Source organism: Carettochelys insculpta, chromosome 4 (assembly GCF_033958435.1).
Source record: "Carettochelys insculpta isolate YL-2023 chromosome 4, ASM3395843v1, whole genome shotgun sequence".
NCBI lineage: Eukaryota > Metazoa > Chordata > Testudines > Carettochelyidae > Carettochelys > Carettochelys insculpta.
The window spans coordinates 119,614,353-119,627,456 of record NC_134140.1 but is presented as its reverse complement, the minus strand read 5'-3'; the positions used below and the strand labels follow the sequence as shown (position 1 = coordinate 119,627,456).

The following is a 13,104-nucleotide window of genomic DNA, read 5'->3' as shown; positions in this document are numbered from 1 at the left end:
CTCTTTTAAAATTGCCATTGATTTCACCCAGGGAATCTGTACATTTTCCTAGCATATTCTCTGCCATAGATGTTTTTATATTTGACACCCTGAAGTAACTGTGGTATTAATACTTGTGATATTTTAATTCAGAGTATATAATACTACAGACATATCATACTTCAACCGGTATTAACTCTGGACTAGGCTTTTTGAAAATATAAGCCATCCTCATATGTCATGTAACACAAAACAACTTAGTTTTGGATGGTAGTTTTCATACATAGAAGTGGTAGCACAAGTGCCTGAGAGAGTTACATAATATAGTTGTACATGTAAATAATAAATAGCAAAGGAAGGAGAAATTGAGATACAGATAAGTGAGAAAATATGTTTTAGGTGAGAGTGCTGTGAAATGGAGTGCAAAAGTGAAGCAACTCTGGAAAATGAGAGCAGATAGGAAATGAAGAGGAAAAGGTTCTTCTACCAGGAGTGACAAAATTGTGTGAAGGGATGAAAGCAGGATAGAGCTAGACATGTCAAAGGAGTAGAATGATATAGAGAATAACCATGGGCTCATTCTGGCTGCTCTTCCATACATTGCTGTAAATCAGAACTAACTCTAGTGGTGTGAATGGGGTTACACTGGGGTTAAGCTGCCATAAATGGGAGGAGAACAGGGGTGCCATTTAGGATTTTGGTATTGGTCCTGAATTTCACATATTGTGATGGGAGGGCAGACTGAAGACAGAGGCTTCACCAGTGCTACTGCGACTGCTTAGTATAAGCCAAGCAGCACGCTGCAGGAAGGGAAGGAGTGAGGAAGGGATCAACCCAATCTGTCCTTTCCCCACTACATCACCTCTTTCCAGGGGCTACTAAGGCAATTGAAATTCTAGGGTTTTGCAGATAACTTAGCAATTACCTGACAGGAGCACTGCATCTAATTCCTATATAAAAGAAAGAGAAATAAATAATGATTAGACCTGCTCAGCTCTAACACTAACATAGTTTGACATCTTGTGGCAAGTTACTTATTGGACACCATCTCCACCCATCCTGGCTAGTATGAGACTTAGCACTTCAAAGGGGCCTGGAGCTCTGGCTGCTTTCATTGCTGAAGTGGCTGCAGTGGAACTCCAGGCCCCTTTGAAATGCTGAATCCCAGGGTAACTGCCCCCCATTCACCACCCTGCCACACGTCGGTGGGCCTGTTTTCTGTCTTATTATCTGTTACTTTCCTAATGCTTCCCAATATTCTGGTAGCTTTTTACCTTGCCACTGCACAAGAGCAGATGTTTTCAGGGAGCTATCCACAGTGATTTCAAGGTCTTTTTCTTGTGTGGTAGCAGTTAATTTAGACTCCATAATTTTGTATGTATAGTTAGGAGTATATTTTCCCACATGCATTACTTTGCCTTGATCAGCATTGAATTCCATCTGCCAAGTCAACTGTGTTGTGAGAGCCCTTTGTAATTCTTTGCAGTCAGCTTTGGACTTAACTGTTTTGAGTAATTTTGTATCATCTGTAAATTTTGCCACCTGACTGTTTATCCCTTTTTTCAAGATGATTTATGAATAAATTGACCAGCACTGGTTCCCGTGCAGACTCCAATGCACACCTAGTTTTTTTCCCTATCTTTTTAAGTGGAGTACCTGGCAATGCTTTCATGATCATCTCATGATCCTTCAATTACTTGGATGACAAGCCTTTTGCTTTCTTAATCACACTGCCTCCCTGGCTGGGTCTACACGTGCCCCTTCCTTTCAAAAGGGGCATGTTAATGAGTGGCTTCAAAATATGCTAATGAGGTGCTGCAGTGAATATGCAGCTCCTCATTAGAATAATGGCGGCCGTGGCGGTTCAAAAGTGCAGCTTTTCAAATTGCATGCTGCCCGTGGAGACGGGACCTTCCGAAAGGACCCCCACAGTTTCGAAAGCCCTTCTTCCTGTCTGTATTTATAAACAAACTGCCTGCTCCAAAAGCAAAGCTGGGAGCAGCACAAGCTTTGTTGCTGTTAAGAGCTGCCATCCAGGCTAGACCATGTGCCATTAAGCAGATTTCAAGTATGAAATGTGGGTGTTGAAACTTCAGGAAGGCAGCTACAGCTCCCCTACATGGCATTCCTGGTGGGGAATGAGACCCTGGTGCTCTGAGAGATCTTTTGCATCAAATTCATGAAGGGCATTAAATTTGGAGGTATAGATTCTACCTCCCTTATCTGGCACCCTTGGGATCTGAGTCGTCCCAAAAGAGGGGATTTGCTTGTTGAGGGGAGGTCAGGCACCCATGTTGCCTGGAGGTGGGTCCCACTCCTCTGGGTTCCCCAGCAGGGCTGACAGGCTCCCCCTCCCTGATCAGGGCCTCCTTGGCTGTAGGGATGCTGGCAAGACTCCATGCCTCAGCTGGACTCTCCACTGGCTCCCTGCCACTGGGCTCCTGGCTGGGTTCCACAGAGCAGGGTGCCCCAACCCCAGCTGGGCTCCCCATAGTGGGGGTCCCTGACTTGCTCCTGGCCTTGGGGCTGCCCCTGGGGCTTCCCAGAGTGGTCTGCCAGTGAGATTCCCTACCACCAGCAGGGCTCCACTCTAGTCACACACAAATAGAGTTCTCTGGTCCAGGTGCTTTTTGGTCCAGCAATATCCATTGTCCTTCCAGATGATGGATGTTGTCGGATGAGAGTGTGCTGGATGAGAAGCTCACCACCTGAGCATGGCTCTGGCTTGCCACCCGCGCCCGGGTTCAACCACCCCACCCTGTTCAACCCTTCCTGCGTGGCTCTGGCTCACCACCCCCCGCCTATGTGGCTCCACTCAGCTCCACCCCCCCCACCCTCCGCCTACCCTGCAGCCCTAAACTATCCCAGGCTTAACCCCCTGTTCCCCTCCCACAGCCCCAACCCACTGCCAGGCTTAACCCTTCCCAAGTGCCCCCACCCTCTCCCGTCAATCCCCCAGGACTTAACTTTCCAAAGAAGATCCAGGTGTTCCTGCTGCTTCCCTGGCTGCAAAACATGCATTCCACTGGGGAAAAAGCTACCCCCTGACTGACGCAAAATTCAAGTTATGTGAGGGTGCATGGGAACACAGCCCTTGCATAACTCAAGGGACAACTGTATCTGGCATTTCATCCCACAACACTTCAGCAGTTAAAACAGTATCTTGTTACCAGAGTAAATGAGAAGAATCCCATACAGAATGTCAAGGCCTACTCTCAAATACATTTCCCCTCCCCCTACTTCTACAATATTAAACAGATTGTTATTCTTGCTAGTGAGTTAAGACGAAAGAAACTAAATAACTCCCTAAATAAGACTCATTTAGTCAGTGAAGTTTCAGATTTAGAGTTGTGATTTCTACCTTTACCTTTAAGGGCCTTTAAGGACATGATCCAATGCTCAGGGAGCTTGATAGAAAACAGTAATAAGAGTTTGGGTGTCATGAATTGCCAATTCAATGTGTACTATCACAATATATTTATAGAATCTTTCACTAACTGGGAAAGCAGCTTGCTGAGTATTGCATGCAAATATTTATTCTTTCAGAGCTGAAAATGTGCCAAGAGACTGCTAGTAAAATATTTACTGCTAACTTTAAGATGGAATATGCCTTCATTACTGAGCTATAATTTTACTTGGAAAGATATTTGTAGGGGGGCAGATTTATTTGATAATATCTATAGCCTCTGTTGCTGAATTTTCTTTAGCGGCTATTTTCTATTAATTATTTTACTCAACTAAAGAAGTTTTCACACCAAAAAAAGTAAAGAAATGTGTGCCACTTCCAGCCTATCATGTGCTGTTGCACATAGCTTTTAATATTTTTTCCATCCACTAGAGGATCAAGATTTTTTTTTTGTGTTTTGCCTTGAACAGGGAAACAATGGTACTTTCTTAAATCTCTGGGAGGAAAAGAAATGATGAGCAGCTTGTGTAAAAGAGATCAATCATAAAGGTATAATTTGGGCTGATTTTAAACATAGCTAATGTTAGAAAAGAGACTGAGATGTGAACAATTGCTTATGAAATCTAATATTTTTAGTACTTTCAAATCCCACCTTTAGGAAAGAAAGAAACAAAGAGAAGCAAGAAGAAGAATTTTGAAGGGAAAAATCAGGGCCTCTTAGACAGCTTGTAGAAAATGGAATTTGGTATTTGCAGACAAAGAAAAAGGAAGGTGGTAAGTCATTGAACTAAGATTCAGTAAATGTGGGTTTGGTTCCTGGCTGTGCCATGGTCTTCCAAGATGCTTTTCAGCCAGTGAATTTATTTTTCTGTCTCAGATCACAATTTTTCTATGTTGTATCCTTTCCTTCCTGCTCTTTTCCATTTCCTGTCTATCTAGCCCGTAAGTTCTGCCAGGTAAGGACTCATTCTTCCTTTGTGTACATAGAGCCAATAGAACTCTGATATTGACTTGGGCTGCTAAGTACCCCAAAAATACAAATATTAAAAATAGCAGTTCCTATGGCTAGGGTTCAATCCTGTGAGTTGCTGAGCACACTCACTTTCAGTGGAACCTGAGAGTGCTCAGTACCTTACAGTGCAACATGCACTACAAGATTAAAATGTTTACTTTCAAAATTGTAGCTGACTTTGATACGTTTTGTTTCTTGTGATGATATTTCATCCAGGGACCCCACCGTATTCTTGTATGCTGCTGTGACATTTTATTTTGATCCAGATAAAAACGAGCTAAAGAGAACACAGGTCCACTATCTGATTTAGAACTCTTGGGCTTTTAACATTCCAATCTGTGCATAAACCGTGAATATCTCATAAATTAATGGACTGTCAACAATTTTGGCTCTGCAAAAATAAATAGTACTTTACTTTCACAATAAAATAAAATAAAAATAAGCAAAACAGAAGGTGATGCACCATAGAAGTGTTTCACTTTTGATTGCATTATTTTGTCCAATACTTGTTGGCAAATAGCCTTGATTCTTTGGCTGCAAAGATACTTGCAAGATGCTTGCAAAGTATATCCAATTGATAGCTAGAACAACTACAGCAGAAACTATGGGCAGCCAGTTGGATGCTTATATCCAGCTAGCCAAAATATCCATAACTATTAATTATCTAATATCTGGATTGCCATTGATCCTTTTCAAAATAATTTAGGTAGCACATCCGATTTCCACCTCACTCCCTTTTTAAGAATGGTTCTCTCAAATTCCTCCTGAATTGATTGCCATCTAGGTCGAACCTTATAATTATCATTATAGTATATTATTTTAACTCCTGAAATATGTTAGCTAGTGTGCGAACAAAGAATAGGAAGAAGTTTTTGCTGCTCTGAAGAGATTTTAATAACTAAAAGGCAAACAGAAGATTGGCAGTAAAGAGCTACAGCAAGCCATGTGGTTGAGGTAATTGGTATGTCTCAGAGCGGTTAGTTTCTGTAGTATTTATATTCAGACAAACAATCTCCAGTTGACCCTCTTCTTACTTGCTGTGGACTGACTAATTTCTCGTAGGTATACCGGTAGAAATAGGTTTAAAAGAGGGATTTGGGTGAGAAAAATATAAGCAAAATCAAACAGATGTGCTGTGGATAAGGAACAGTGTGCAAAAAAGAATAGCACTAGATATGTGAGTCGCAATGACTGGCACAGGTAGAGCAGAGGAGTAATACAAGAAAAGATGAGAACAGAAAATGACAGTGGATGGAAACATGAAGTATCTTAGAGGCTAGAACAAGAAGTTTGAACGCTAATGTAATAGTAGAACATATCCCGGCCAGGCAGAGGAATTGGTTCAGGGATCCCAGGGAGGCAGGGAGAGGCGACAGTATTAGTGGGCCCCTGGGTGAGGTCAGGGGATGGTCAGCTCAATATTCCTAGCAGAGGCATACCTTCAGATGGAAGGGGTAGGTCTGGGAGGCTAGTTCACTGCCTCCAACAACAACCCTCAGCACCACCTAGGGTTCTGTTGACAGTGGCAGTGGCTAGGTGTCTTAGGCCCTTTTGAATTGTTGGGGCCCTGGGGCAGTTGCCCTGTTTGTGAATGTACCCTCACCCCCCATTGACAGGCCTTGCAGAGATCCAAGTCATTACCATCTTGAGGTATTGAAATTCTACATGTTAATAGATTGTTTGCCGTCATTCATTGATAAAGTCATTTTCCATAACTTGATAGTTCATAACAGTGATAGAAGAAGTATTGGAATTCAATTTCCTATCCTATCAACAAAATCTGTCAAATGACATCCTAATCAGGTGCCATAATGTCCATTTTGGTTTCCTCAGTTCTGCAGGAGAATATTTCATATGCGGCATTAGCTAGAAATTAAATATTGTCTCTCCGTTTTAAGACTATGCCTATTTATCTTAAATAGAACTTTTGTGCATTTCACAAAAGCATCTTTCCCATTTCCATGGTGAGAAATAGATATTTTTATTGGTTCACATTTTAAATACGTACTATATAAGAATTCCTCCTATCACATCATGTGCATACCAAAACCAGAATCTGTTATCTTTTATCTTTTATTATTGTGTAATAGGTGGCCACGTTCCCTAAGAAAATAGGATGCTGATTGAAAAAAATGTTAATTGGCTATGCAATGAGGGGTTTTGGGGTTTTTTTGGATATTGATTTGCCTGCTGTCATCTTTACACATGTCTCACAGAAAATGACACTAAAGGGCCAACAATATTTGTGTACTTCTAGTGCTGCTGCGTAGCAGGTCTTCAAGTCAACTGAATTGACTTGATAAGTTTGTATATTGCACTGCTCAGTCTTGAAAGTTGCTGAATGTGACCCTTTGGGATTTGAATCCGCGTATATAATAGAGATCTTAACAGATGAAATAATAATATCAGGATTGGACGGGATGATGGAAACTTAGACGACTACTGAAGTATTTTTACTGAAAAATTCCAAACAGTAATCTAAAATACCACTAGATTTTTTTTCACCTTTATATAATAGTTTTCATTATGAGTCCTTTTCATTCAGGCTCCCTTGCTGTTGATATCCCAGAAGAGGTGCAGTCAAAATTGTTTAAGATGGATGGTGCTTGAAGTTATTACACTTAAAAAAAAAGTGAAAAACTGGTTTTGGTAAAGCATAAAAATAAAACAGCAGGGGCAATCTAAAGCCAATTTGTCTTGGTAATCTCACTGGAGCAATTAGTGGATAGTTACTGTGACTTCTGAAGAGAATCATGTCATATTTGCACTTTATAAATATTAAAATAGTGATAATGTTTTCACTAAGAGCTGAGGGTTGTCATGTTCTGATTGCACTTTAAAAGTTGCAGTGAAAAGGAATTCGAAATGGCTAACTGAATAAAACAGAGCAACATTTGGTGCATAAAATCCACGTTCACTCTAGACATATCTTGGGGAATTGAACATTCTAATATGAACTGTGAGTTCATGCAATAAGTAGAGGATAAGTTTCAATGGTCAGAATGAATAGAGGGAGAACCCTATCATAGGGAGGGTTTTTTGTTTTTTTTTTATTCCTTGGAGAATTTGTCAGTGGATGCTGCAGTATATTTGACATCATTTGTGACAGTGTAGATACAGAAGAAGTCAATGGACTTATTCTTCATATATGCTTGAGTAGCTCAGGTGAGAGTCAGGACTATTGTCTCCCTCATAATCTAAGTTTTCACTGATTCTTGAGTGAAATTAGTTTATAAATGCCTGTTCCATTTAATTGTTCCTAAATTGAAACAATTGATTACATTCTTGAAGCAAGTATCTGAAAAAGCTGGAGCTCCACTTTCAAAGCTATTAGGAAGCCTGACGTGTTCTCATACTTTTAATCTAGCTGTCTTTATCTGTGATCACCAGTAACCACCTACCGCATGAGGGCTGATTTCAGCCTCTAGAATTATAATATAATTGTAATTAAAGCTACCAATACAGAAACCAGTTTGTATAGTGAGCCTGAGATTATGCATCCACTTTCCTCTCTGATACTTTAAGTTCATAAGAGTTTAAATCTTTCTTCTTTTTTTGTTTGTTTGTTTTGGGGTTTTTTTGGTTTTCTTTTGCTTTTTGAAAACAAGCTAGATAATGCAATGGTTATTTTAACAGAAATATTAGCAAATAAAATCTAAGAAATTGCAAAATGGTATACGTGCATAGGAGTGAGTGTCTATATCTCTATCCAATAGAGATATACATATGGACTCAAAAGGTGCAGAGCACTTAGAGCTTTCTTTGATTTCAGTACTTAACACATCTGAATACTATTCCATTAAAACATAAAAGGCTTCTCTTACAGAAGAACTCGCTTCAAGTCTCCAATATATATATAAAACAATTATGGGTTTAATCTTACCTCTTAGAATGTGTAAGGACTTCTTTAATAGTGTAACGTATGTTGGGGAAAAAAATCAGTCTCGTTTAAAATGAACCTCCTTTATAATGGCATAGTTTCTTCCCAGTTAAAAGTTTTTCCATCTTGATGCTCATCATTAGAGAGAGGAGACACGGGCATTGCTCCTGTCAGTGCTAGACTAGTGAATAAAAACCTGTCAGGATCTCTTTCCAAATCACAGTCTTCTTCTGCTTAGAATATTGGAGATTTCCTATTAGCTGTCGAGAATAAAGAGCTTCATAAACTACCCATTGAAGGGTGATAACATGACAAATATTTTAGCAAACTCAGTCCCATCCTGTAGTGGTCAGTTGTATAATTATGCACAAGCCAGTACATTACAGATTGGTGCTATAGAGCTTTTAGTATGCAAACTCTACATAACATTGCCTTTGAGATGCATCTTCATTTGATACCATTAGCATGTTGTGGGAGGAGGGTTGTATACTAAATGCATTTAACTCACATGATTAACTCAAAAATAATTGTAAAACACTGATCATGATCACAGTTTTAATCACACTGCTAACCAACAGAATACTAATTGAAATGTATTAAATATTTTGGATTTTTCTATATTTTCCATTTTAACACAGAATACAAAATGCACAGTGATCACTTAATATTATTTTTATTACTATTAGAACCTTTTTCCAATTTACCTCATACAAGTACTGTAGTGTGAAAGTAAAACTTACAAATGTAGATTGTTACATAACTGCATTAAAACCAAAACCATATAGAACCATATAAATCTTTAGAGCTTACAAATCCGCTCAGTCCTACTTCTTGCTCAGCCAATTGCTAAAACAAACACATCCATTTATATTTGCAGGAGATAATGCTGCCCACTTCTTATTTACAGTGTCACCTGGAAGTGAAAACAAGTGCTCCCATGGCACTTTCATAGCAGGTATTGCAAGGTATTTTTGTGCCAGATATGCCAAGCATTTGTATGCCCAGCATGCTTCAGCCATCATCCCAGAGGACATTTCCATACTGATGATGCTTGTTAAAATATTCCTTGATTAAATTTGTGGCCAAGTTCCTTGCAGAGAGAATAGTGGCTGTCCCACTCTTGTGTTTTACCCACATCTTGCCATATATTTTCTGTTATAGCTATCTCAGATGATGATCCAGCACATGTTGTTCACTGTAGATTTGACTAAACACAAAGGTGGTACCAATGTGAGTTTTCTAAAGATAGCTACAGCACTCGACAAGTTTAAAGATCTGAAGTGCCTTCCAGTATCTGAGGGACAAGGTGTGGATCATGCTTTCATAGAATCATAAAATCATAGAACAATAGAGCTGGAAGAGACCTAAAAAGTCATCATGTCCAGCCCCCTGCCCAAGGCAGGACCAAACCCATCAGAAGTCTTAAAAGAGCAGCATTCTGCTGCAGGACCTACAGACTGTGAACCATTGAAAAAGAAAAATCAGCCTTCTGCTGGTGACATCCGACTCAGATGATGAAAATGAACATGCGTTGGTCTCACTGATTTGGATCGTTATCAGGGAGCAGCATGGGTGCATGGAATGGTGGCTGAAGTGTGAAGGGACATAAAAATCTTTGGTGCATCTGGCACATAAGTATTTTGTGATGCTGACTACAACAGTGCCATGCAAAGACCGGTTTCACTTTCAAGTGATATGATAAACAAAAAGTGGGTGGCATTATTTCCTGGAAACATAAACACATATGTTTGAGTGGACAAGAAGTAGGACTGGATGGACTTGTAAGCACTACAGGTTTGTAATGTTTTGTTTTTGAATGCAATTATCTTTTGTACATAATTCTACATTTGAACGTTCAAATGTCATGATGAAGAGATTGCAGTACAGTAAGTGGGGAACTGAAAAATACTGTTTGGTTTTTAACAGAGCAAATAAAAATGAAGTTAGCATGTACACTTTGTATTGTGTTGTAATCAAAATAAACATATTTGAAAAGATAGAAGACATCCAAAATATTGAAAAAATGGCATTCTGTTATTGCTTAACATTACGGTAAAATACCTAATTAATCATGATTATTTTCTAATTGCACAATTAATTGTGATTACTTTTTTTAATCGCTTGATAGCTCAATGGGGGAGTACCCTGATATATACAGAAAACTAATTAAATCCATTTAAAATGTGTAATCACCTTGTGGTACATTTAGAAGTGTCCCCCTTTGAACCCTTGAATAATGAGCAGGAAGACCAATATAGCACAGATCCAAACCGTTTATTATATAGCACACAATAGTCTGAGGGAAAGTCTTTTCTTGGTGTTCCCTCCTAACTAAATGCATGCAGCAGAAAGATGGAGAAAGTCTCACAGCAAAATGAGAATGCGCTGACTCCATGAATCATTAGTTTAGAAAACAACGAAGCCAGCACTTATCTGCAATATTTGTATAATTTTAGATTATTAATAACAATATATTATGCTTCTATAGCACCTGATGTCCACAAGGATCACAGGGAACTTTGCAAACTGGATCAATTCAGCCACCATTTAAATCCAGCCCCTTTGTGGATGGGAGGCAGTACCTATTTTTCAGGAAAATTAGGTAGTCAAGAATGTAACTGCTCCAGTTAGGATCTGGCTAGAAAACTAGAGTTAATATCCTTACTCTTGGCAACACAGCTGTTTAGGTTTTTCTTTTTAATTATGGGTTTTTTAAATTATGGGCATTACAAAATCACTGGGGTTCACAAAGTCTTTGTTGAGGGTTTAGGATTCTGCTACAATGAATGATGGGAGCTAGGTGCCTAAAGAATGGGGTTCACGAAAGCCAGCATGCATGGCAGCTCCCAGCCTAAGCTAGTCAAAGGAAAATACTGACAAGAGGGATGTTTCCTGAGCATTGTCAGGATTTTCCATCTGGGGTTTCTTAGCTGGAAAGCCTGTCCTCAAGTTAGCCATTTATTCTAAAAGTCTGAGGAAAGAGGACTCCATTAGAATCTTTAACCCAGTAGTCCGGGTACTTACCTGGGAGGCAGGAAAATACCTGTTCAGTTCTACCCACTGCATAATAAGGAGAAAGCATTTGACCAGGGGTCTCTGACCTTCCAGGAGAGTGCTCTAACCAGCAGATTATGGAGTGTTTTGATGGGAACTTCTTTGGTATCTCCTGCTGAGATTGTTCCACTTTTGGATTAAGTAATTGGAGTCATTGGGCCAGACAGAGCAGGTGTGGGAGTGTGTATGTCCACATTGCAGTGTAAGCCAAGGTGAATGTTAACCAACTCTACTCTTCTTAAGGGCTAGGGAGAGAGAGAGCTTCATGCTCCCAGAATGAGCTGGTCCTCAGGCAGAAGGGGCAGTGCCTTTCAGACTATCTGGAGCATGTTACTTCGGGCTCTGGCGATGATTTAAAAGGCCCAGGGCTTCAGCTGCTGTTGCTGCTGCAATAGCATCTGCTGGGAGCCCCAAGCCCCTTTGAAATGCCAGGCTCCAGTGCAACTGCCTCCGTGCCCGTACCCCCTTCAATGGCCCTGGAGCTAATCAGGGTGAACTGACAAGCTTGAGGCATGTTGTGATAAATGACCTCAAAAGAATTACACTTGGTACATTTGGACCCTGGTATGCAAGCAGTGGCCACAACTGTGCAGCCATCTAGCCAAAGTAGCAAATAAATATGCAGTGTTGTAGCTATGTTGGCCCTGCTATATTAAGAAGGCCAGGTTGGTTATGTAATGTATGTTATTGGATCAACTTCTGACTGTCAAAGAGAGAAAATTCTGAGCTTACACAGACCTCTTCATCAGGGAGAAGAATACAGCCTTAGTGACAGGGAAAGAATTAGTTATTTGGGCAGGAGGGGTATTGGGAAGGTGACCATGTAATACACACAACATGTGGTGTCCACTCTGCAGCCTGCATCTTACAAGCTGTACATAAAAAAATGACACCATGTAACAAACTCCAATAGCTATGTGAATCTCAGGTAAAGCAGTTGGCCAAACTTTGTTAACAACATTTTGTGTCCATAACTATATGGTATGTATTGGTCCAGTAGGAATCTGTATTTACCTTACATTCTTCCTCTGTAAGCCATTGCCATTATCTTACAAATTTTGTGCTACAAATGTCAACACCAAGATGACATGCTTGGCATTTGATTCATAGCTTCTTTCTGTAAACAGAACAATGCATGAGCTGTGATTCAGAGCCGCAGCACAATTACCAGCATCATACATGCAGGAAATAATTCTCTATCTGTTGAAAGAATTATGATGTCTATTGATTAAAGATTTAATAAAGCAACTGCCTATCAGCTAGTGGTTCAGCTTTCATCAGACTGATTCATGGAATACTTGTTAAGTAGTTTTGGAGGGAAAGAGAGGAAGGAGTGACAGAAACAAAGTATTCAGCAATGACTCTGGTATTGATTTAAACGTACTATACTTTCAAACAGTGACTGAATAAGTTAAGAAACTGATGTAACTGAAACTATTTTTAAGGAGGCCACATTAATATATACTTTCTGTTCTACTTTTCATCAACCTTAATTTGACAACTTTGAATGTGCCTGTCTTACACAGTAATTTCTTTTCTGTTTTTGGCTCATTGTGTCTGTTGATGGGTGGATTACTCATAAAACCTTCTCTCTTATAATTTATGTTTCTCTGAAAATAGGTACGGCAATTCTTCAATAACAAGAAGCAGCTTTATCTAATGAGTCTCTTTTTATTTTTGTTTCACTTGCCTTCATTTTCTTCATGTCTTGTCATTTTTTTCAGTTGCTACTGTTACTCCTGACATGCCTTGCTCCAAAAAAAAAAAAATGTG

At 39.7% G+C, this 13,104-nt stretch overlaps 1 protein-coding gene across 1 annotated transcript in view; it reads left to right on the top strand.

Moving 5' to 3' along the window:
* The window catches only part of CCSER1 (coiled-coil serine rich protein 1), a 1,054,165-nt gene that overhangs the window by 832,561 nt on the left and 208,500 nt on the right, over positions 1-13,104 (top strand). The gene's annotated exons all lie outside the window — the stretch shown is intronic.